The 27,525-nt window shown below is 34.4% G+C and overlaps 3 long non-coding RNA genes across 3 annotated transcripts; all 3 read left to right on the top strand.

The window, feature by feature from the left end:
- Positions 1-10,192: 10,192 nt before the first annotated feature.
- Positions 10,193-10,726, top strand: LOC127877798 (uncharacterized). The gene is made up of 3 exons (XR_008048615.1): positions 10,193-10,226; positions 10,377-10,400; positions 10,615-10,726. It is a non-coding gene; the product is annotated as an uncharacterized LOC127877798 (long non-coding RNA).
- LOC127877797 (uncharacterized) lies at positions 10,725-11,313 on the top strand. The gene is made up of 3 exons (XR_008048614.1): positions 10,725-10,753; positions 11,002-11,116; positions 11,267-11,313. It is a non-coding gene; the product is annotated as an uncharacterized LOC127877797 (long non-coding RNA).
- A 13,486-nt stretch (positions 11,314-24,799) lies between these two features.
- On the top strand, positions 24,800-26,064 carry LOC127877184 (uncharacterized). Its single transcript, XR_008048281.1, has 3 exons — positions 24,800-24,817; positions 25,673-25,825; positions 25,985-26,064. It is a non-coding gene; the product is annotated as an uncharacterized LOC127877184 (long non-coding RNA).
- Positions 26,065-27,525: the final 1,461 nt, after the last annotated feature.

The raw sequence follows: 27,525 nt of genomic DNA, 5'->3' as shown, positions 1-27,525 counted from the left end.
TATGAAATCGATCCGTTTGTGCACTTGCCAGTTTTGAGCATGCCAGGTCAATGTTCTGGACGGTTTGTGTGGGTGCAGCGTGTTGGCCAATGTTAGTTGGTCGCTTCTGGCGAACCCAAGAAGTCTCAAACCCCTGTCGTTGGTCTCTTCTTAGCTATATCTACCTACTGTCCCTGACCAGTCTAAGTAAGCGTTTGGTCCAACCTTGGCGTTCCAGTCGCCTTGGACAATGAGGAGTTCTTTCTTTGAGACCTTGACTGTGATGCGCTCTAATTCTTGATAGAACCGTTTAAAATCCACGTCTTTGTAGTTAACTGTTGGTGCGTAGACCTGGATGAGTGTGATATTGTGAAGTTTCGCTGATATACGAATGTTAAAGGGTCTGCTCCAGACTGGGAGGCAACTGATGACGCTATTGACTACCTCCTTTCTAACGATGAAAGCAACCCCGTGGAGATGTATAGAATTCTCACCGCTTAACCATATCTTATGTCCTTCGTCTGTTGCTGTTTCTCCGAATCCTACCAACCTAATCTCGGCTAGTCTGATGATGTCCCAGCGGTAGCGCCTCAGCTCATGCGTCAGTTCTTGAACCTTGCCACACGCATTGCGTGTTCTTACGTTCAATGTTCATATGGTTGTTCCATTTGTCGCCAACTTGATCGATGGATTAGCTCGAGAAGCCACCCTGGAGACTGGCGGTGGAGTGCGCGGTCGTTGTTTTCCGGGCCCCGATCAATCCGGCGTTGTATTCTGTTGTTTTGTCATTGTCATTTCCTTTCATTGGGCTTTAGGCAATCTTGACGACGCCCGTCTCCTCTCCAAGAATGTGCAACTGGTCGTTAGAAACGTGTCAGTCCCCTCACTTCGTTTTTCCCGCCAACAGAAGCGGGTACCAGGGCGTGGTTGGGTAATATGTCTTGAACCAGAAGTGAGAGTTGAGTGTCAGGTGAGAACCAGTTGTGCCTGACTTCCCGAGGTCACTACTGCCAAGCGATAAAGTACTAACTCTACGCCAAACACCACAAACAACACTGGTGTTATAAAGCATTTAAATAGATATTTCTGCCGCGAATTCGAAAATATAAATAAATGACTAATTATTTTTAAAAAAAATACATAAATAAGAATAAAAATACAAGATAAAATTTAAATTAAAAAAAATAGCGTTTTCCAATTATGTTCATATCGTCTGCATTTTCCAACTTTATCTATATCGCCTGCTTTTATCGTCTGCGTTTCAAAAAAAACCCACACCTGACGCTTGCTTAAAACTCATTCACAGTATGGCGCACCATGAGTGATTATTCCGCGTACTTAATACATACAAGAAATTGTGCAAAATCGATAATATACCTACACTGATTTATTTTTGACAAAAAATATCTGTATTCAGGTTGTTGAAATTCGAAACCATTGTTTAATAATCCTTTCTTCTTTATGTTCATTCATGAGCATTAAACTACCGAACATATCAATACAAATCGTTTAAACTATTAGACTATAAAGTTGCTGTTCATTCAATTGTGTATTTCGATTGAATAAAAAAAGCATTTCTAATTATAATATTCTTGGCAAACTGATTTAATTGGTTAATATTGCTGAAATCGCGTGAATTACTGCTTTTCATTTTGTAATTGGTTCGTTTTATTATTGAATCAACTATAAAGTTTCGGATTCTCTCTGAAGACGTCTGAAAATGTATTAGCATTGAAACTAGAGGTAAGTGTTACCAAATTATTTTAATGTTAGTAAGGCATTCTAATTATCTTACTTCTATCCGTGGAATATACTATTACGTTCTCTTTTTAAAAAATGTAAGACTTCTTTAAGCATTCAACCCCGCCGAGATTGTTCATTTTATTTAATAAACAACTCTTATTTTTACTTACATTATACTAAGTGGCGTGTAGAAATCAATCCACTACTGGCTAATGCTCATCTCACCAAAGTGTGTTTACTTATAAAAATCACCATGTTTATTGTCTTCAATTTTTGTTTTCTTCCACGATGAATTAAAAATCTGAACGTGGCATACACGAAACATTTGTTCATCGGCCAACTTCGTGCTTCATTTTAAAACAGTTGATGTAAGCAGGGCATTCTTTGTAGATAAATATTTGATTAACTAACAAAGGAACAGTCTATGCATCAAAGAAGTTATACTTAACATTCTAAGTCAATATCCGGCGAAAAGTAAAAGAACAATGTATCACAATTAGATGATGTCACACTCTTTTAATTCACTGACAGTATTTTCAATCGGTTAATTGTTCATCAAAAACACTTCATTTACAGATTCGCCTTACCCGTGAAATATTAAAAGGCATATCAAAATATGCCGCCATTTTTTTGTTTTAATTAAGTAAAACATATTATACCATTTATTAATACATACTGGCGAGGAATTGTGTTTGGAGTTTATATCATTTATAGGTTTTGTACCCTTTGCATTTACTAAGATGGGCCTTAGAATTGTGGGAATAAACGGCTTCGTAAAGCAGATGTTAGTAGAGCATGTATTCACATTATGTTTAAATAAACCATCTACACACACAAATTACGTTGTAATTTTAACTGCGTTTCAAAATGCCTAGACACTCGCCTCCTTGTACTGAGTGAATAAATCCCGTGACGTCATGTGAGCAGGCAAACGCTTGCACTTTGGCGATTTGTTTTGTATTCAGTAAAATAAATAGAAACGATGTTTTAGATAAATAACCTACGGCTATTATTCTTATACGGCACATTTATTTGAAATGTATTCATTCAAAGTATTCAATGCATGTATATATTAAACTTTTAAAACAAATACATTAGGACAATGCTACGTGTATCGAGTTAAATATTCTATAAGTCTTAATTGACTTTTACCTTTAACCGAAAGTGAAAAGCCAAAACGTAGTCCGCTATTTACATGAAGTAGAAGTGTCAAGGAAGGTAGGTATGTAAAGCACAAGTAAACATGACATAGAGATTCCTTCTTTAATATCATTTAGCTGTAAGATTTATGGCAATCTTGCTACAGTACGACAATGTCATCTGAGAAAGTAAGCGCCTTTTTTAGAATTAATGTATCATAGACGAGGTTTGACATTAACCGTAGTCCAATTGTCAGGGAAACCTAAAATAAAGGTCCGGACAAGTAAATATAATCTGTTGGTCCGACGGAACAAGTAAAAACATTTAAGGTTTTCTTTTTCTCTAATAAACAAGCGAAACATCCAGTTATTTGGCTGGTATTCACACACGAAAATTGATGTTGACATTACAACGAAAAATCGACAAGTATTCAGATACACACTGCTTTGTGCTGTAAACAAGGGAGTAAAGGCGCATACTTCAATTCACAACACTGTTGCGGTTAGTGCCCGTATATTTTTTTAATTTGCTGTAAAAATGTTAATAGTCACACGGCTCTTGAATCATTATTAAGACTCTATATGAGAGTATACTGGCAGTTTACAATATTAGTCAGTTTACATCGTTGGTTTATTTTAAATATACTGAACGCTTTAGAGGCACCACAAGGATTCAATTTTCCAGGCCTGTAATGCTACTATATATATACGTTGTAAAAGTATTGAAATTTTAAATAGTATATTTCCGTTAGTGTTAAGGTCAGGACAAGTGACATTTTGGTAAGAACAAGTGGACATTTATGGCACTAGTTCGACTGGAAAGTGGATTACAAAGTTAATGTCGAATATTGGTACTACATAAATGACAGTCAGCACCTGATATTTAGAAAACTGACATAAGAATTTCTCTTTTACACGATATATTCAGTAAAAAAAGTAAGAGGTGGAAAGAGAAGAGGTTTACAAAATATTGTTAAGTTTTAATTTTGTGAACATAAATCGTAATAAAGCCATACATATTTTATAGTAGCAATTAACAATATAAGTTAACCCTTATATGTTATAATATACTACCCATGTGGGCTCTGTAAACATTTTCTTAAACATAGGCGAACGATATACATGCAAATAAAATATTGATTGTATATTTGAAGTTCACATTATTTATATATGGTATGCACATTTATTATTTGGAATACTAGCATCAAATGAAATGAATTGTAAAACGTTCAGATCTACCTTTTCTTCCAGAACTGTCATTTGATCTGATGCAGGTCGGCAACCGGTGTGCCCTGACTCTCTCTGGTTTTTCTTGTAGTTTGCCTTTCTAACCATTTGTAAACGTTTATTAATATTATTTGTATCAATACTTAACATACTTGTTACAATCATATAAACAATAAACAAGTTATTTAGACTCACCAAAATTAAATGGGTGTTCCTCATTTGTGCAAATATTAAAAATCTGGAAAATGTAACTTAAGACAAAAATAATTGACATAAAATACACTATTACTCTCAGGTTTATCTATTTTAGTTTCCTCTCAATCAACATCCTTTAAACTGCATTGATCTTGCATTTACATAATAATAATAAGATAATTTCAGAAAATAAATTATTACTATGACCCTCACACAATATGTTGTACTGATACATTCAACTGCAATTATGATGATTTTTTTAAATGTCTACCAAAGCAAAAAGAAAGGAAAGCCAAGCATTGGCTTACAAGACTTGTCGAACATATACACATTGTACTAGTATAATTCTATAATATACACTATCTACATCACCACCTTTACTGTCACCTAACCCGTAGGCTTTCACCTTTGGGGCACTAAAGATCACTGCCATCTCCATTCCTCTCGTCTTTCAGAAAGTCTCACGGCTTCGTTTAGCCTCAACTCTGTCTTTTCTGAGATGTTATCTTTCCGTCGTTTCCTTTATATCCTCTCTTCCTTCCTCCCTATACTGCGCCTTACAGCGCTATATTGGTAGGCCCCGATGATCTAGAGACATGCCCATACCATTAAGGTTTCCTTCTTTTGCTTCAGTATATCTTTGAGGGATCCGTTGGCTTTCTTGACTATGTTTCGGACCTCTACGTTAGTGATTCGGTCTGTGAAGGAAATGCCGAGGATTCTTCGTTAGCATCTCATTTTCACGGCCTGTATCTTTCTCTCCAAGTCAAGTGTTAGTGTCCATGACACGAAGGTATACACTATATGGACATGGCGAGGGCGCGCATCATTCTGATCTTTGAGCTGAGGGTTATGCTTCTTTCCTTCAAGATGGTATTGAGTTTTGTGAGCGTTGTTGTTGATTGTTGTTGATTGTGGCGAGTATTTCAGGCTTGGATCCTGCATCTGTGACAATTGCGCTCAGTGCTGATGCCGTGTTTTTGGTAATCAGTTTTGTCTACTCTGCACTGCTCTGCGTTCTTTAACTCCTTTTCAATTCAGGCCAGCCCATCTAGGTCATAAGCGAAACGTATGTTTGTAATTGTTCTGCCGTCAATGCTAACTGTTTCCTGGTGGTCTTCCAGGGCGACAGTCATGCTTTTCTCCAAGAAGATGTTGAAGAGGGTGGGAGACAGCAAACAGCCTTGTCTCACTCTGAATTTTGTTTTAAACAAGTCCTCTATGATGCTGTTAATGTTGACAGCATTGGTGACATTGTAACAGAAGTGCTCGATTACTCAGATTGGCGTTGATATTCTACAGCCTCATGGGAGCCCACAATGATGCATGCCATACCCTGTCAAATGCCTTCTTTAATTCAATGAAGACGTGGTAGAGGTTATGTTGGGGTTTTTATTTACCTCTCGCACAGAACTCTGATGTTGAAGACCTGCTCTGTTGTATTGCGGCCTTGTCTATAATCTGACTGCCCTTCAGCGATGATCTCTCCGCTGACGGCTTCAATATGTACAGCAAAATCATTATCATGACTTTGCTCACGTGACTGCTGAGGCTGATAGCTCTATAATTCTGGAATAGCTGTAATTGGCCTTTCTTGTGGAGGGTGATGATGAGGGATTGCGTCAACGGTGCGAACCATTACCTGTATGCAAGATCAGATAGAAGTAAGGCGCTGGCCTTATCGCCCCCTGCTTGCACCAGCTCTCCTGGAATGCTGTCCACTCCTGCTGACTTCCCTGTATTCAGCGATATCTGCTGCTTTCACTTCTTCACAACGGGTGGGGTGGTCGTCATTGTTGGTTTCAGCAGGGATATTCGGGACTTCTGGGTCTCGTGTGGTTCTGTAGTTGTACAGCTCTGAGCAGTATTCTGTCCATTTTATTTATACATTTTCCATCTGTGTCCTTGATTGTGGTTGTTCGCCCTTGCTGTATGCTAGTCAGATCGTTTACCAGCTGGTATGCTTTATTGCTGCTGTTTTTCTTCATCGGTGTCCTTGCACTGATCGTCAGTCCAGTTTCCCTTTGCCATGCGTTTGAATTATTCATTTAATGCTATGAACTGCTCGGCACATTCTGTGTCGTTCTTCTTCTTTAAGGCTCTACGTTTGTCGCACAGTTCAAGTACATCGGCTGTTCAACATCGCCTATAGACTGGGCGATACTTTGCTGTTTCAATTACTGCTGTATTGAAGGTGGCATTCAACGTGTCTATGTCTCTGTCGGTAGGTTCTAGAATGTTGAGAGCTGAACATTGTCCTCCTATTATTGCTTGGAAGGCTTTTGCAACTTTCGGGTCTCTGAGCCTTTTGAGGTTGAATTCGATTATTGTGTGTCCGATTGTCTTGATTGTCTTCAGGTGAAGCCAGAAGGTAACTCGAACGAGCTAGAGGTCGGCCAACTCCCTGGAAAGCTCCATGTCTGGGCTGTTTTTACACTGCGGGGAAGCGCCTTTGAACCATTATGTAGTCTATTTGATTATGGCGTTTTCCATTGTGGGTGCTAAATAGTATTTCCTTGCAGTAGGCGTTTTGCAGTATTGCAGTATTGCCCACTATTTGTTCCAGGCAACCTCTCCTATATAGGATCTATACCATATTGTTGTTTATTCAATCGCCCTATTATACCAGTCACACATATCTTTAATAAATCATCTTGGTGTTATAATGAAAATAATAACGTTGATCTTCAAATACCACTTCGATTAAGAAATAATATTTTTCTTTAGAATAGAAAAATACGCGATGATCAATAAATAAATACGTTTTCAGCTCACACTTTAACCGCTTTGTTTTAATATGCTTTTTTCCGTAACGAACAGAGAGTTTATACCCGACAACATATTATGCAACATATGGGGTGTCTTTACGATTTTCTTGATGAACCGGAATGTATGTATAGTCATTAACAACTACATTAAACTCTACAGAATTTACGATCGCAGTAAATCGTTAATATTGATGAAACGGTTCCCAAGGTTTTTAACTTACGACTGGAAAAAAAAGATTTATCTCTTTCATCTTGCAGATAAGAATACCTATACCAGTTAAACACGTATACTAATTTGGTCTAGATGTGTTGACCTTGTTCTTATTCACATTTTGAATTCAGAAGTTGTCAACTTATACACCATAGTAAACACGTAGTTTTACCATTAAAATAGCTCCGTTAGTGATACAGCCCATAACATTTAGTGTAATAAATAATGCTTTTATTAAGCCAAATGCCTCCACTCCACTTTGTTACGTTATTTTATCTAAGATTGTTTGTTGTTACTTTGTTTTAATGCACATTTTCTATATGTACGATTTATTTGTTTTGTCACTCTTCAAAACAAAATATTTTACAAGTTACGATGTTTAAACACTGTCAACAATTTTGTCGTGCTTGATAGCTTTTATATTTGTTTTATTTACAAGCTACCATAATATAAACGTGTGAGCACAGCCGATCGGTTGAGTGCAAAAAACGTAAGTAATTGACGCACTATATTTGTGTTATAATACCATTTACAAATAACTCAAATTAATTACGTGTTCTAGTGTGACAGGTTATTGGACAAAGACGCAATTGATCCCCATGAAAAACATAAGACTACCATAACACGTTAAACTATGTTTTAGTCGTGCTAAATTTGTAACTTTTGGTGTTTTATATATTTATCATATATGTATGCATTTACTCTCTTTAGTTTCACATTGTTTGGCATTTGATCACTTGCCATAAATAAAGAACTGCAATGATAAAAATCTCACGTTATTTCAACTGTAGTGTCACTTATTTATTAAAAGCATAATCATTTCTGGTTTTAACTAACTAGTATTTTACTTCGAAAAACATTGAAATCATTGAATCTGTCTAACGTGTTTTGCCATATATATTTAATTGGTCGAAATTACGCTTGATAATCGTAAAGGTTAAAACATCAACATTTGAAATTGTATGGGTATGTAATTATTTTGTGTAAGCAAAAAATTCCCAAATCGGTTAGGCGAGTTAAATAAATAACAAAGTGAAACTCCAGCCTGTTGCGCTATTTGGAAATAATATCTACGGCCGAACTACTTGTACAGTAACTATAACAATTATCGGTACTTACTAAGATTTACATGTACAAAACCCCATGTGAAAATGTCCTTTGCAAATAATACTTGTATCTTACTAAGCGCGTGTTTTGATTACCTGTTGCTGTATATTACTGCATTTGTATATTTGTTTTGCATTTTATAGGAGCTTGGATTATATAATGTGTAAGAAGTTTTGACGAGTATATATTTTAATCATTAACGAGGCAAGATTTAACGGAAACATGGCTTTGTGAAGCATGGTGGTGCATTGAAAAAACAAAAAGAAAGGATTAGAAAAGATAACTGACACAAATGCTGTTTGTCAAATCATGTGTTTAACCAGTGTGTATCGATATAATAGAGAATTATGAAATGTGTAGATTGAAACTGAATCAATAATTCGAGGTTGACTACAAAATAATACTTCACAATTCAAAACCAAGCAGTTATCAAAAATCCCAGTCCATGTTCGATTTCGACCACATAATGGCAGCACTGAAAGCTTGAGCTCAAATTCTAGTTGTAAAAGAAGACATATACATAAGCAATCACAATTAACGGAACTCTTGGAGGAGAAGATGTCCAGAAATAAAACCCAGATGTCAGTTTGGACATTTGTAGTGATTATCGTGTGTTGGAGAAATGTTATCGGTACGTACTTTTGTAGGTAGTGTGCTATATGAACAAACACTATTTGTAATTAGGGTATAATTGTAAACGTAGTTTCATACATTGAACAATTTACAACATATTGATAATGGACAGTTTGTTGCAATGCTCTTTTTATGTGATTTTCGGAGAAAACGGAAGCACACACATGAAACATGTGTTCCATTTAATTATTATTTCAGTATGATAACAAACGATTTTGATACTTTCACTTTGTTACTAACAAATAGTATAATTGTCCTTCTTTTTTATCAAGTAAATGAATATTTAATGTTAATGCATTTTTCATGTTGACACTCAATATGCGACGTCAAATCGTATAAAAGTAGATAAAACTCATTCTATTTATAGAAAAGTTTTATTTCTTTTCATAAGCTACATATTAAAATGAGAAGTAGTGTATAGGTATTTCACTGTTTCATTATCCTACTGTCGAGTCTATCGTTTAAGATAAACCTATATAAAGGCGATGTAAAAAATGGTTTCCGTTGTTTTCCCCACATTCTATAAGAACTGCATATTTTAGGATGCAACAACACGATTGCACTCCATAGCATGATGGGTAGATCAAGGGTGGACAAAAACGTAACACGGTGGATATCTGATTTTTATCTTTCGTCGGATTGGTACAACGTAAGTTTCAATGGACTTCAATACCACATGCCTGGGTCAGATCATGTACCAGACCTCTTTGCCTGTGGCACAGTTGAACCAATCTACCTGCATGGTAGGTATATCGCATGTGTTTTTTTTTTATACATTTATAACTTTAAAGATGGCTTTTCATAAATCAATAAAGTATAACTACATTCAAGAATCGTTCGCAAATTCAACAAGATAATAAGATAATTCGAAAAATACTATCATACAACAATGGTAGGAAAGAAAACAGAAAACTGAAACAAAAAAAAACGAAAACAAAATCAATTATTAATCACTCATCTATTTTATAAATAACATTTCTCGATTTGTAAACTAAGTATTAGCTTGTATATAATGCGATCAATCGATAATGCAATAATTTATGTTAGCCAACACAACTGACTTCGAAAACTTGGATCAAAACGGAACTGAAACAAGTATACAAGTGTGCGTACGGACTCATCATTCAATATGTGAACAGGGCCAGAACATAAAGGTCCGCAAATGTGGTACTGGAATCCAGTACTATCTTGAACCCACAAAAGCATATGAAGCATATTGCTTTGGTAATTATTTAAGTAGCTCAGTACAAGTGTATGCCTGTAAATGTTTTATTAAATAAGTTACACATTTACATCGTTCATATTAAATTTTCAGAATTGCGTGATATAAGTACCGTTCTTGAGCTTTTTAATAATCTTGTGTGTTTTTTTCAGATCCGCCATATTTACAAGGAAAAGGTAAATTATATCCTTTAAAAATGTGTATGTTGTGTTAAATATCGCATTTTACTGGATATTTTAACGTGAACAATTCCAATAGACATTATTTTCTTGTAGAGTTACGTAAGTCATAAGTGTGTAGCATGTTTTCTTTATTTGTTTTATTATAAATAAATTCAGGAATAACTGTCGTTAATTTGACATCAATATATGCCATGTCATGATTTCACAGATATTATACCAGCACCTGAGGACGGTGACTTAGGCGTGATAACTGTGAAACCGTCCTTGGATTTTAACGGCACAACACCGTATTCTGTTTTCATTTGCAACTTTACGACAAAGCCCCATATGTACTACACGATTACATGGTAAGCTTATTATCAAGCGAGTATGATGTAAAACTATGTGTGGCAGAAATTGTTTTCATTTTGGTTGTTTATTGTAAAATGCCCTTTATTAATAAGTTTTGTTCACTAATTTCTTTTTTCCTAAGAAGTCTCTCACATTGCAAAGATACCATGTTAAACACGCTCATGTAATAATGTTAATCATGTTCGTAATTAAAATATTTTACCATCTTATATGGCTTACACGCAAAATAAATTTTGGTTTACAGGATAATTAAACAAGACAAAACTGTTACAATACGACAAAAGGCAATTGCAGGCAATGCCACATTCCGTCTAACAGAATCGGATTTGAAAGACAACAAAATAATCATGGGTTTTAATGTATTTATTTTTATTATTTTCTGTAATATAATTAACATTAAAATATTTTTTGTTGATGTTGGTTACACGTTTTAATAAAAATTTAAACTGTTCATATTATTAAACGATGTTGGATCTTGGATACCTACTCGTCATATGTTTGTTTTTTAGATTATTTGTGGCGTACAGGTATCAGCAGCTCCAAATGGCCAGAACACACCCATGAACAACAGTGAGGAATATTTTGCCGGAATAAAGGTTGGTTACAGCATTCGCATTGTTATAAGAGCGTTTCACTTTGTCCCTGTATGAATTGAATGTTCTTCATGACATTATTAACGATTGTACGTCCGTTACGTATAACCTACATGTACATTGAATATCTTTTCATTATGTCGTATAATCTAATGTAGTGGAAGTAATCGATTGATGGTGTAATTAAAACTAATCATTAAGTGAAAGTGTAAGCAATACATGCACTGTGCATTCCTTTGTCACATAATCATTTGTATTAAATAATTTAAACATATTTCATTCGTCTTCCAACTGTTGAAAGAAATAGTAGAGCTTTACCCCATCCGTCTTGCGAATTGGTTTGTATAAAATAAACTAGCAGTGGATCGCTCCCTAACATGGTTTGTTCCGAGACGTCTATGTGTTACTCTGTATAGTAGCACACTTATTTATTCTTTAACTGTGGGCTTTTTAGTTACTGTGTCATAGATTTTAATATTTACTTAGACAAATATAATATTGGTAATAGTTTAAAATTAGAATCTGCGTAGAGAACATGTTAAATGAAAGTTTGCTACCCACGAGAATAGAACCCGGGTATTCTATGAGCAAACACGAATTCGTTACCACTGCACCTATAAGGCATTTGCAATTAAGCTTGGATTAAAACGAGCAATAGTATCAATTAAGGTCGGAATGATTGTTTTACATTTTCATAGTAAGGAGTCAGTGTTATTTTGCTAGTTTTTTCGCAGACAAATTTTTCAAATACCTGTCATTTTTTAAATGTCATATTGTTACACATTGAACAAGTCCCTTTACAATATACGAAATAAGTAATCATAACAAATCAATCCAAATTAGAAAACTTAATTATTTTATTGTTAATTAATCACGAATATATGCAATCATATGTCATAAAAACATGTTATATATGAAAAGTTCGAACTCGTTGACCTCTGTGCAGTTCTTCAGATCAATGGAAATCCAAAACATGAACGAATGTGACATTCGAAAAGTTAACTTAAACGTCTGATGATAATTAAGTGGTTCGTTTGTTTAAAAGTTATAATGATAATACAGCTAGAAGCATTTTCTATTCAACATCTTATTCGGAAATCTATGGGATTATAGGTTATTATTTGATGCAAACCGTAATAACAAGAAACATTATTGTTTTCGAAATATTCATGACTGGTCAGCTTGTTTTTTTTAATGTATCCCATTATCAGTAGTGTTTGTGTGTTTATTTAGAAGTGCATGGTGTTATTTAGCGCTTGATGTTGCATTATGTGAGGACCCGGAGTCTGTCCCAGCACTCGTACCTAATTTCCATATTGGGACGAACTTCGAATTTTATCTGCAATTTCCAGTTATTTAACTCGAATATCAGTTGTTTTCCAAAACACATCTGCTGCAAATGGGTTCGAAGGGTTAATACAACAATTGTACATACGACCAAATTTTACAACACAATGACAATAATGTTTAACGATGCAAATCCAGTGCAAATGTATCGCACTAGCACTTGAACAATAATTTTACAATGTAAAGGTTAATATTTTTTTTCACTTAATCTTATATATTTATGCGTTAAATTCCAAAGAATCACATGTTAACAAAATATGAATTTTCACTCGTACTAGTGTAAATTAATAGGAGTGAAAAGAATATCTTCATTGATGTGATTTTTTGGAATGTTTCGCATACACATGTTTGATTTAGGACAAATACAAGCTTTAACTTGTCAAGTTATTACTCACGTGCCTGTGATGCATCGACACTGTTTACTTTGTTTTCAAAATTCGCGTTGTTTGTTACAATTACTCAATATATTTCTCAAATACCACTTCATTCACTTCTGATATATACGAATCGCACATAAAATACCATGTTTTTTTTCTTATTGATCGCGAATAAACACAACAAGACTAATATAGTTTTCAATACATTTTGTGTATTTGGTAAAGCATCTGAACAGTCTACTGTCTGCACTTACCATGACAAACATCAAAATGATATGATAATTCATCAAATACATAGTATCAAAATTAATGTTATGTACATGAAAATCATTTCATTCATACACATATAGAATATCTTCAAATTTTCTTTTTCATCTCTAAGTTAACCATAACTTCTTTAGTAAATAAGTACAAAAATATATAAACTCAAAATTTAACTACGTCTATACAGTTCGACTGTCCAAATCGGAATGCGCACAATAGCTTTATTAGCCTGCACTTTTCTAAATGCTTCACATGTGCTTGATTATATTATATGTGTTAAATACTCTTAATCATATTTCCTTAGTCATATTTGTACTGCTCTATGTCTATTTGGAATGTCCGGCTTTAAGAATGTGCTATCCTTGCTTAACGTGCATACATTTAATTATATGTATACTCTGTCGTGTGAGGTAGCTGCTGCTCAGTTCTTCACAAACCTAATTTAAGGAGACATTCGATTTCTTACAACATGTTTTACTTGTCGCACTGCGGTGTCAATATTCGTCTTTCAGTGTTTTACTCTCTTTCTTTTAAGGCAGTTTTAGACATATAGTCAATATCAGCAGCTACTGCACAAGTTTTAACTCTGTAATATTTGTATAATGTTTGTATGCTAGCTTTTATATGTTCATTGTGTCTATATCATACCTAGTACCTTTCCGCTTAGATGTACTACACTAGCATTATAATAACATATATATAACATTATATGTGATGATATATGCATTATTTAGTTTGTTTGTCTTAACATTATCTTAACAATGATCTTAACCTTCTTTATGTTTTTGAATTTATATGTACTTGTAAGTCGGTTTAAAAAGCTCATTAGAGCTTATTTTACTTGCTTGTGTATTCGACTTTGTAAATAAAATGTACTTGACTTGACTGAAACACGCCAAACTCACTCGATTTCCTAGTGCACACTTTCAGTGTTCCCAAGCATTCATTAGATTGTATTATGGGAAAATTATTGTCTTCTAATTCGTAAACTCAAACGATGAAAATTATATAACACTTAGTATCGACAAAATATAAAAATTTTGGTGTATGAAATGTTTTCTATTAATTTATTGTTTATAACTGAATTAAACCAAAAACGATATACAACTATATATTTTTTGAAATTCTCGCATATAAAACAATATGTTGTATGACTGGTGTGGTATTTGAACATTAATTAAATGGGCAGCACTGCCTTTAGTTAGTGTAGTAGATCTGTGAATTAATGTAAAGATCAAATTATAAAACTTGAAAATCCGGCGCGTAATGATACAGATGGACAGGATATCACGAGAGACGGATATCAACTAGTTTTAAGGTTATTATCACACCAACGTTTAAAATACTTTCAGTATGATATGATATTTACGTTTTACTACATGTTACAGATGGTTATCATTTAAAACGGATGAGTTTTTTAGCGAGTTATAGGTTATTTAATTAATTGAATTACTTCACGAATACATCCAGACTAAAACTAATATTGATGGACTATGATATATATTTTGTAGATTCTCACTCCTGCAATAAAAATCCCAAAAGGCGGATCGGGTACAATAGTGTTCCAGTTTACAGTTCCCGTCGGATGCAAATACAGCATAGCAAACCTGTGTTATCTAAACGTACACATGCGAAATCCTATCGGTTGTTCCAGTGGCGTTGCTATGCAGAAATGTGGACTGGACAATATTACTGTAAGATTTTGTATTTTAAACAATGTTAAGTTAAGTATTTATAGTTATTTGATCGAAAAATGACGGATATCTCATTATAATTAATCGCAGAATTGTCAAAATGTAAAAGTCTTAAGAAGGAGGATGCTAAATGTTTTGATAGTACCGTGTGCGGTACTCTAACAAACTGAAAAACATTCGTTATTCCATAACATAAGTATGGTGAGTATAGCTAAAACCAGTATAGAGATGATTTTTTTTTTGACATTCTCCTATAATATTTTGTCTTAAATTTGAGAAATGGTTCAAAATCATTGATGATAAATTATACATTTACACTTTTTGAAACTAATTTTTAGTTCAGGAAACCATTAATGTTTTTGGTTTAACAATTTGGATGATATTTTGAATTTTATTGTTAAGATACACAATACAAAACACAAGCGCAAATAACATAACATGAACAATTATTTTCACTACTGGAGTGTGTTATAGTCGGTATGCTGAAAATGATAAATCGAGACATATCGAAATATTGGTTTTGCCTTTTACACTGCTTTTGCAAATACTTTTTTAGGACTGTTTCTTATGGCGGAAACAGCATTAATAGAATCCAAAGACATAATGAAACTGAAAGTACAATTCCCATTTGACAATGACTGTCTTAAGAGAAGTGCTCTATCTCGTTTCAAAATGTGTGTTGAGTTGAATCAAAGGCATACACGTAATACATTTCTCTTCGTGATTTCGATTTAGTCTTTATACTAATTGAGCATCACCCCAGAACATACCGGAACTACAAATTTAAATGTAATTCTCTTATTCGTGGATCAATATAATTTAATAAATAGATAACAGTTTTACAACCCTACAGTATCGTTTAGATTTTGCACCTTCAAGTGATGGACATAAATGAAAAGGCTTAATTAAATTAAATATGATTTAAATTCAAATTTATTAAGCTATACAAGGCTCAGTAATTTCTTTTTTTTTAAGTTTCTGAGTGATATAAGACCCGTTATCAAAAAGTAAGATAAAATCTAATAAAAGAAGCAAATTCGTTGAAATGATATCCGCGCTATATAAATTATGTTTAAAGATGGTTGAAATTCCTTTGATGTTTGGTTAAATCCAAACAAATTAAAGCGCATTGAATGAAAAATTGTACCCTTTGACTTCAGTGTGTGACCTTGATCCTAGAGACATGAATCTTACCTGTGACACACAGCCAGAGTAAGGAGAACAAGTTAAGAAAGTAATTACACAATCCCTTAAATAATAGTCAACATTATTAATAGTTCATCAAATTTGTGATCTATGACTTAATCGTGTTAACTTGACCTTGCCTCTAGGATTATAGGTCATGCACGTGATTCAGCCCCAGATGATTTAGAACCTTTATGTTTGGTAAAATCCTAACAAAATATTGCTTCTTTTTATCAAACTTTATAACATTTGATATCGGTATTTGATCTTAACCTCGACCAAAGAGAGCATACCGGTAGTCACCGCTGTGACATATAGTCAGATAGAGAAGAACAGTTGTCGATAGTAATTACATAGTCCCTTGATGCATAGTGAAGCAATAGCTAAATTATGATGAATTCATCAAACTCGTGAGCTTTGACCTCAATGTGTGACTTTGACCTTGCTCAAGGGTTATGTATCTTGCATGTGACTCAGTCCCTGATGAGTGATATCAACATTTTAAGTTCCATGTTTGTAACACTCATTTGTTATTGGAGATAACGCCCAAAACATTAACAGTCCTACATAACAAGGGTAGTTTCATATATAAAAGGGCCATAACAGTTTTATTAACAAATGGTTTGCGTCGAAATTTGAAATGCATCATTCTCTTATCTATATAAACATTAATGCAAAGTTTCAATGAAATCAATCAGTTTTAAAATGTAGCTCCAGACGCAAAAGTGTGCTAAGTTTCAAGTAAATAATGGCCATACCTCCGATGGATTACGATGGGTTTTAAATGGATTGCGACTGCACAATTTGGAGTGAAGTGTTCCGGACGGAAAGAAGACAGGAATGACGAACGGACGGCTAAAACTATATCCCTTCGCCTATTGCGGGGTATACAACGCTTCCACAGTGAATGGTGTTGTAGAGCCCATACACTTGTTTATAATATAACTACAATGTGAACGAAGTACGGGGAATTTGTTTTCAGATGAAACAAGGAACCAATTCACAAAACAAGTATATGTGTACTCGTATTGACTGTATCGTAGTAAATTGTTTTAATTATTTTAAGGCTTTTAAAAATAACGTCTGTACTATTATCTTTTTTTTTCTTCATTATTTAGTTATAAAATCCAGTCGTTAATCACAGGTATAATATCCATATCACGCACAATTATTATTTGCAAATGCTTTTCACTTTATAAAACAAGTTAAATTAAAATATCTGTTTCATCCGCACACCCGTATTTTAAGATAAGGCTAAAAGATTTGATTAGAAATTGTGTAATTTCACAAAGATATGTAGCTGCAACCAGTTCATTTATAAGTTGTATTTAAAAACAGAAGGCGCTTACTTTCTACACAAATATTTTGCTACAAAGGGCTGGTATACAACAACAATGCTTCCCTTATACAGACAGTGATAAATTTTACAAACAAGGCAGTCTAAGCGATAGCATTATCCTCCGCCGAGATATGTGTTACCTTGAAGTAGTGACATAGACTTTAAGACAGTGTGATTTATTCAGGACATCTGATAGTCGTTTGACTGGTATTAACCTTCAATAAAAATATTTTATACAAATAAAGAATTTTCTGTTGACCTTTTATGATGTCATGACCTTGGGATGGCGTGATTGACTCATGCATTGTGCACTATCGTTTCGATATTTTAATGTTTTAATAGTGTAAACAAGTTTCGTGTTAAACCATTCAAAGTTATAAGGGGATATTTAGCGGACACCAAAATGGAGGTTTAAACTTTGAACCGGGTTGACTTTGACATTTAGCTGGCGTTAATGACTCATACCTCCTCAAAAATCAAAATATATTTAAGGCACGATTGAAAAAACTCTCATACTTTCTACACATTTAAAAATGAACTGAATAGTTTAATTAAAATCCTTCAAGGTATATGGTATACCTTGAATGAACATTGCTTAAAGTAATTAAGGCCTTGACATAAGAACAGCGTTTTCATTTTAGCGGAATTTTATGAAAAAATCCGTCCCAGAGATAGGAGATATCGACAAAACAAAACAATGAAACTCAAACATTTGACAATGAAGTACGACATTGACGTTGGTACATTTTTACTTCTTCTTCATGTCTTCCTTACATTAACTTAATGCTGTTTACATATATAGATAAAAGTTATACCAAATTCCGTGAAAGGGTGAAGGATATTTAGCCTAGAAATGAAAACGGATTATCAAACAGTTGACGTTGAAGTAAGTAAGACGTTTCCTCTAGGCCAGCGTGACTGAATCATGCTTTCTGCACATCGTCTCAATAAGCATATTATTTTATTGAAATTCATGACACTCGGTCAATGTAGGTAGGATATATGGGGCGTACACGACTTTTGGGGGCAAAACATTTTACCTTTAATTATGACCTTGACCTTGATCGAGGATTTACCCATGCATTCTGCATATCGTCGCCATGCAATCCCCATTTGAGGCAAGTCTCACGAAAATACTATAAAGGATGGATGGGATAAAGAGCAGAAACGTCAATAGAGGATCGAGCCGTCTGCCCTTTAAACACGACAATGACCTGAAGTCGACATAACTGACTCATACTTTCGGCAAATCGTATTAATGTTCTTAACATTTTTCAACTAACTGACTGTAACTTGGCTGTTGATAGAGGTATTACAAATAATTTTGGACACATTTTGAAGGTGTGTCAAAACTTGACGGCATAGATTTTTCACCAGATTTTCATGTATTATTGGCAAAACGACAAACATTCAAATGATTAATCATTTCAAAATATCCTTTTGATATATGAAAATATTATATGTACGCATATACATTCCAGGAATCGAACTATATGTGGCTCTGTGGAAATGTTATTGCTTGATTATTTGGTTTTCATGTGTAGGATAACACTTTGCCAAATTAAATAAATAAAGGAACCCAATCCAATCAGTAGATACTTCGATATTTCCATTAAAAAACAAACATTCATACAACGAAGGGATTTTTAAATTGTATTCTATCTAGAGGGTTCCATCCATGTCATCTTAGTACTTTTTATGAATAAAATGGCAATATATTGATACAGTTCCTACATTCACCTTACCTAAACACAAGGTACTTATGGCGATCGTTTGAGATTACCTATTATTTGTCCATCGTCAATATTTAGCTTGTGAATACGCAAAGACCCACGTGGATTGCAAAATGTTAATTACACTTGGTGAAAACATGTGTATCTGTCTTAATGATATCTCTATCGAGCGCGATACTGCGTCATATGAGGTCAAGAACAAGGTCATATTTAAGAAAAACATCTTTTATAATAATGCATTTGCATTTGTCCAGGTTCTTTGATAAAACAGTTACGGTAGGGAGCGGAGAAGTTTTCCTTATATTATTACTATCAAAACCACCTTTTTTGGCCGGCATATGACTGACAGATGGTTTATTATCGATGAGATCAAATTAGGAAAACAGTTGAAACATGAAATGATTGTGTTTCTTTTTATGTTTCTCTACAGATGTACGATAACAGATCCGTTAACAGTTGGGACAAAAATAAAAATTACTCGATGTCCATTAACAATATAGAGAAGTTTACCAGTGATCCGACCACGTTTACGTTACTTTTAATGCTGCCCGTCAGAACCGATCATGCTCTTTGGAGCGGCTACGAACTTTCTCCAATCACAGTAAGTAGTATCGAATTACTCGCATCGTAACACGTATATCTAGTATTACACTAAGATATTTAAAGTTTAAGCCTCCGCTGAAAATTAATGGCCTTAAATATGTACGTTTAATTGCAATTTTAAATTACCCAAAGAGATACCAACATTAGCATCTGATTGTTGTTAATAAACATCAAGTGACAAAATGTATTTTCATTAAAGGATACATAAATTAAAAAAACCAACTATAGCTGACAAACCTAATATTGCTTTGATAGGGTTTGTATGCTTGATTTATCAAAATATAAAATATTGGACTTCATTCAGTGTTTTAATAGAACACGTAGGAATCACTTGTTAACATGCATTGTTTATTAAGGGAGTAAAAAATTAGATTTAATTTCCTTTTATAAGGGCGCCCATCATAAGGAATGTATATAGTTTACAACTAGAACGTTACGATATGAGATGTTGCCGAGTTTAACCATGTAAATGACGTAATTTTACATCACCTCAGCGCCATTAGTTTCGGAAAAAAATGTTCCTTCAAAATAATGATTAACTACAACAACATCCCCCACAAGTTTACGGTTAAACTGATGGAAGACTTCGCAAAATGAAATGGAATAATATTACGAGGACTACTAAGCATATACTAATTAAATATACTAATACAATTGAGCTTTGTTACCGAAATCCTTAAGTTTTCTCTATATGTTAAAGTGTTTTCCCATTTTCCAGTACTGACTTTATCTATACATGTGTTTAAATAATATGGTTGCGCAAGTAGCGTTCTCTCCATAGCGTTTAAAACTATGACCTCGTCCTGGGATCGGAATACTTCATAATCGAGTTCATTTACTTTCTGAGATGTGCTTGCGTGGTGAATCAAAATGTAGAGCACATTGTTTTCATTTCTGCGTATATTTGTGCGTTGAATCATACTCACGTTAATTGTGATAAATTTTGTAAAATTAGTATGTGTAAGTTGGTGCATGGGAGGATTGTTTTTCGTTAAAAAACGTAGATACACGTCTTTGTTAGTTTCATCATAAATCCACAAGTATCAATTATGTTTCTTTGTTGTGCATTAAACCATTGACTAGTTTCCTTAAAATAATTAAGTTAGATTGTGTTATACATTTCAATATTTCGCGAATAAATCTCGGTGGCATTTATCAACCCAATGTTATGACCCCAATCGTATTCATTTTCTTTGTCTTTTTTGTGTGTTTTTGACAATTGGAACTCTTGCTATATATTAGGAGTTATCTGCTTTCACTTCGGTTATATTGAATTAATACCATCATGATACGGTTAATAAAATCAATCCACCATTTAATTGCATTACTTTTATTAAACTTTGAAGTAAAATTGAGTATAATAATTTATAAATATATAAGCACAATATTCGCCAGGAAAATACGATACATAACCACTAGGTCTGTTTTATTCAGGTAATTATTCAATCGCAAATCCCAACAGGAAAATGTCATAGCCGAGTTGATCCGCACATGATGACAGCTGATGGGCGGTAAAGGATGTATTTTTATTTATTATATATACCATTGTGCATTTGTTAGTGCTGGGAGTGAAATATACAATAGAACACATCTGATACACGTGCAATGAAGTACAATGACCAGTTCTTTAGTAAATGCGGTATTTAACACATTCTTTGAAAATGTTTCTTTAATTTAATATTTATTTGTTTCGTTGTTTTTTCAAATGAACTAAATTTTATGCGATATTTATATGCATCAAAAACACGTATTGCCAAAATAATTTCACAAATGTTTGAGGGAAGGCAAATTAACAACAACCGCTGAATTCATTTAAGAACGATTTTAATGATTAAAGCTGATATTCAGAATGATATCGTTACTCACAGAAACAAATAACTGTTCTATTTAGCCCACTTAGAATGCCACTGCCCAAGTAATTGTATGTGATGTGCTTGGTTATCATTTCGTCCAATGGTAACGTAGAAATTCGTTAACATTTTACATGCATTGAAAATACCAACACTTTCTTCTGCAATCAAACAATCTGTATATTTCAATAGTTCTTAACAGCTCAAATGGTACATTGTGTAGCCTTAGACAGACACTATTGTTTAGCCGTTTTATTTGTTTTGTTCAGGAAACGATATGCTTGATTTGATATGCATTTGAGCGAGAAATAAGTACTAGATAATGAAATGTAAAGATATAATGTCTGTTTCCTACAATTTCCCTTTATAAACTAAATCCCCAATATATACTCCGTAGCAAAGGTTCATCCTCAAATATGTACTGGGGAAGTTTTTGTGTTTATTGCGTGTATGTGTGTTGAGTCTCGTGCTGTGGTGATTTGCAGTACTATTTTGCAAATATTTCCTTATAATAAAAAAGTACCATGTTCATGCTATTTTATGCAACTATTTGCAAACGAATAAGCGTACACTATATTGTGTAGCATAGCTAAAACTAAGTACAAAGAGAGGTATTAAACATGTGCATGTAATCTTGCTATTTCTTCGGACAATATTATTTAAAAATGTTATTATCCCCACGCTTCGAAAAGCGTGGGGATTATGTGGTTATCTTCGCCGTCTGTCCGTCCGTCCTGGCCACTATCCCCTCCTACACTATTAACACTATAGCCTTGAAACTTACACACATGGTAGCTATGAGCATATGTGCGACAGTACACTGTTTGGAATTTCGATCTGATCCCTGGGTCAAAAGTAATGAGGGTTGGCGTGGGGCCGGGTCAGAGATTTTCACTCATTTTACTAACAACATGCTTGCCGTCCGTCCTGGCCACTATCTCCTCCTACACTATTAGCACTAGAACCTTCAAACTTACGCACATGGTTGCTATGAGCATATGTGCGACAGTGCACTATTAGGAAATTTGATCTGACCCCTGGGTCAAACATGCGTCGTGGGGATACGCGTCGGCCGCGGCCGCGCCATTTCTGGTTAAATGTTCCATACAATTCATAAATCACTGTACCGTACTGGTGTTGAAAGACTGTTTTCGTTTTCACTAAAGAAATGATGAGGTGATATATGGTCGCATTATTTACACGACATTTATTAATAACCAAGAATTTAATCTGGAACCAGTTATAGGATATTGTGTCTGACCAATCTGATGTTCGAGAATTCTCGTTAATAGCTTACAAGCAAACAGTCGTAGATCCGATCTTTGTCGTGTAATTGTATGTTAATGAAAACTTTTTTTACTTTGCAGTCCTTTCGAAAATCAAAATAAAGACATATGCCTTCTATACAGACAGCATCAAGAGGTACAGCATCAAGGTAAGCAAATAAAGAAAACCCTAATTCTATCAGTTGATTATATACAAAAGTGAGTTTTGCGTCTCATTAATGTATAAATTATGATCTATTAATGTTCCCAGGTAGAAGAAAAATATGGCCTTTGTAACAACAATCTGGCACGATGTACATGTGGGCTGCGAATCCAGGCCGGAAGAAACGTATTTGCCATTGATGGGTGTTCTCGAAAGGCTTGGCTGATTGACTATGTACAATGCGAAGGTATAAACACTTTGCGGGTCAATGCGAAGACTAGCTCAGTTTGGGAGGTATGTCGTTTTTGTTTTTGACTCTGATAGAGTTGAAATCAAAATGAAAATAACTTAGCAAGTTTCTTGTGCTTCATATATACCATTTGTTCTTCACATTAGCATTTGATGCTTATGTGTAGCTTATGTTTAAGTTTAAAAATGAGGCAGATTATATTAAAATGATAAATGTCAAAGTAATTCCTTCCACGATACGTACATTTCAACTTCTTTAATACGGCATTAAGCTTGTGTAGCATGAGGTTGTCTTGGTTATACTGGTGGTTTTTGTTTATATACACACGTTCTAATAATCTATAAATTCTGCATCGATTCTTAATAAAGAAACATCATAAGGTTAATGTTAAACGTCCAAATCACATGCATATTTTAATAGAGAATATATTCATATTCTTATTAATTTAAACTTACAAAAAATGTATTTACATTTGTGCGTTTTGTGATTTATTCTTGGATAATTGTGATGTTCGGCATTCCTTGAAATTTGTTAAGCAGTGACCTCATTTTTAATCAATTTTATGTGTTTTTATTTGTTATTTATGATGTTTGCATTTGTATTTTATTATGAATATATAAACAGATTGAAATTAACTTTTTCATTCTAGTGCACGTTGTAAAAACAATATTCGTTTGCTCAAGTTGTTTTCGTTTTTTGGTTAGATAATAACCCCAATCGGAACGACAATTGAGGTGATGATTCATCCATATTCAGAAACTTACCGCTGGTTCATGAATGTTCAGCTGTTCATGTCTCCTAGAGACTTCAATGCTACTGACGGTTTATGCGGGGACTACGACGGGAACTCTAACAACGATTTTGGCAACGCAGAACTGCACAAAAACAACCATTGGTAAGTACCTTTTGATTGACCTACGCTGTCACCCGTATTAGTCAAACACACACTATTAATACTAAATTGTCATAATTTCATATTCGGATTCAGCACTGTTTTTATGTTGTTAACAATGCACATTACATTCGGATTTTTTTAAAAGAAGTCATTCTAGTTCCCTTAATCGAATGATTTTATTTATATTCGTATGTTCTAAAGTAACACAACTGGCAAGAGCCTGTTTGAACCGTCAGTTGTGAAAGCCTTAGACGATTGGAATGTTGAGGAAACGTCGTATTGCGATTGTCCACAAGGTCGAGACCCGAATGATCAAGGAGGGCCATATAGTCCCAATTGTTCGCTATTCACGGATATGGGTTGTAGGAAATATTTAGAAACTAAATATAATAAATGCGTTATAATAAAACGAAGGGATGTACACAGCTCAAAGCGTATACGAGAAATTGACCGGATAAGCAACACCTTACCAAACGTTCAACAAGAGCCACGCATTTTAAAGGTGAGATTACACAATGCCTAATTACATTGCGCACTTTCAAATATTTCTCAAAAGTATTTTTCCAATATTGATATATCTTTTACTTCCCCACGTGTAAAGGGGAAGGGCATGTACATTTGTCATTGTCTGTCCTTCCGTCTGCCTTTACGTCGTTCCGTCCTTTCGTTTGACCATCGGATGTTGTGCCACGCGTGGCTCAAAGTCTTGCTGCATCAGTGATGAAACTTTACAAATATTTAAAAAATCTGCAAATATCCTTTCTTAAGGACAGCGTACATACAAAATATATAATTCCTCATTAAAATCGGACTATTACATGTCACATCAAGTTTCAATGTGGACCTAAGAACAGCAACTGATATTCATGAGATTAGCAAGACCGTGAGAATTCTAAGATACATCACAAATAGGAGTCGCCGTGGATAGGTCGCCGTGGCGTAGTGGATATGGTGTCCGCCTAGCGTTCGGGAGGTCACGAATTCGATCTCCACAGTTCTTTAAATCTCCCCCAAAGACACCGAGTACTGGTTCCAGTCCCAGGAAACGGACTCGAGAGCGCTTCAAATAAGCCTTAGGCTTTCGATGCAATCGAGCTAAAATAAATAGGTTTAAACTAAAAATAGGAGTGTGCACATGTGCAATGTTAGACAAATTTTTAATGATATTAATTTAAGTGTGTTAGTTAAAAATATCGAATAAATGGAATTGACGGCGTGTTTTGGTACTATCAATAATACCTTAACATATGGATGTATTTCATAAGTGATCTATATGCTGATTTGGTTGTGATTCGTGTCAGATTATTCGTTAAGCAGCAATAACAAGTTTCATATACGAGTTGTTATTTTGTAGCAGCGTTCAAGTTTGGATGTCACCATCAGCGAAGACGAAGCGAGACATTATTGCACCTCAGTTATAGAGGAAACGTCAGCAGCAACACTGGGATTATTTGAATTTGCAAGTGAAAATATGACAGCCGTAATTTCTGACTGCACATTTGATGTTCATGTATGTGTCTAGTTCAACTTCATCTTTAACTTTAAGAATAATGGCGTTGCACCCTCCAGGTTTCGGAATTCCTTAACTGTTTTCTTATGATTAACTTAAAGCGATTTTCAACAAAACATGATCACAATATTGTATGGTTCTTTTTTCATCTGTTTCTAGATGGGCAATGATTACACTTTATCGAGACCTCACGTTGAATCCGTAAACATCGTGGTTCGTTATATGCTAGAAAAAGACCCTGTATATGTACACAACAATACTGCTCTTGTCACAGAGTATTTGAAAGCTTCATGTTTCAACAACTGCAGCAACAATGGAATTTGCAATGATCAAGGTATGGAAATAAAAAAAGTGTGATATCGCGGAACGAAACTCCATATCCCGGACCAAAACTCCATGTTCAATTAACTCACGTGATCGTAAAGGAAACAATCGATGTCACAAAGCAGCGATGGCACTTTTCTGAGGCCCATGAGCTCAAGTTCTCGAGCCGCTATTTTCGTGCGGGGCTGATATGACCTTTTGGCCCATCTCCCATGGCTCATATAAATTCAAAACTTGACATGCTTTTTAATTACACCATGCTCTTTAATTTCACATGTATATCATACCAAACTTTATTTTTCGTTGTTTCCTTTCCTAAGTTAATGATGCTATGTGTACGGACGTGATTTCACATACCCATGCGGATGAACCTATAATTTTTCTCTTGTGATAATTGTTTTTTTCGCTTATTCAATAAGCTAAGGCATGTTTGTTCGTTAAGTACGGCAATAATTTCATGATGATTCCCGAAAGTAGGTATGAGCACATAGTCGTAAAAGCACTTGAATACACAGGGAAATGTCTCGATTTTTGTTAACTATATACTATATATACTAACAAGGGATACCACTAGTTTTTTCAACTTTCCAATGAAAGCAATTTAAATAACAAAAACGATTTATTTTCTTTGTTAATGTAAGCTCAATCACCGAAAAAAATACGAACTGTAACGTAATATTTGATGTTTTTTCATAAACAGACTGACATTTTGCGAAAAAGGCAAAAGCTATCAAAATCGACACGGGTTTGCAACACAAGATAAACACGTAATACCCCTGTAAAACATCGATAGGCAGCTATTTTGTATCATTTATACCATATGCACTTACAAAGTAGCAACCTTGTGAACAGATCGTGCGCGTGTTATTCATGACTTATTGATTTAAACTATTTATTTTTAATAGTTTACCATCAACTTCAGTAAACTTTTCAAAAGTTGGCCATACTTGTTGCTGTTGTTTACAATGATCTCCTATACCCGGCTTGTATGTAGTTGTCATACGTTAAGCCGTGAAGCAATATCGTTCGGTGGCGTTCTTTTACAACAATGGCGATTGTAGCTGTGCAAAATAAACGAGAAAACAATATGTTTTAAAACTAGACGAAATCATAGTTAATGGTCAGATAAAGTAATACGCCTGCGAAATAATTCAATGTTTTTTTCAAATACCATCGGAAATCGCACGCAATCGTATGTCTTAATGCTTTTTCACGGGTGAAATTAAGAAAAATAATTGTTGCAAACCTGTGTCGACTGAATTTGTGGCTAGTTGTATCCCTTGTTAGTATATATAGTATATAGTAAAAATCGAGACTTTTCCCTGTGCTTGAATACGTCAGTTCGCCCATGAACACATGGTAAGGTTAACTAAATC

This window comes from Dreissena polymorpha, chromosome 4 (assembly GCF_020536995.1).
Source record: "Dreissena polymorpha isolate Duluth1 chromosome 4, UMN_Dpol_1.0, whole genome shotgun sequence".
In the NCBI taxonomy this organism is placed as follows: domain Eukaryota; kingdom Metazoa; phylum Mollusca; class Bivalvia; order Myida; family Dreissenidae; genus Dreissena; species Dreissena polymorpha.
The sequence above is the reverse complement of the archived record's forward strand: the minus strand, read 5'-3'. Positions and strand labels throughout refer to the sequence as shown.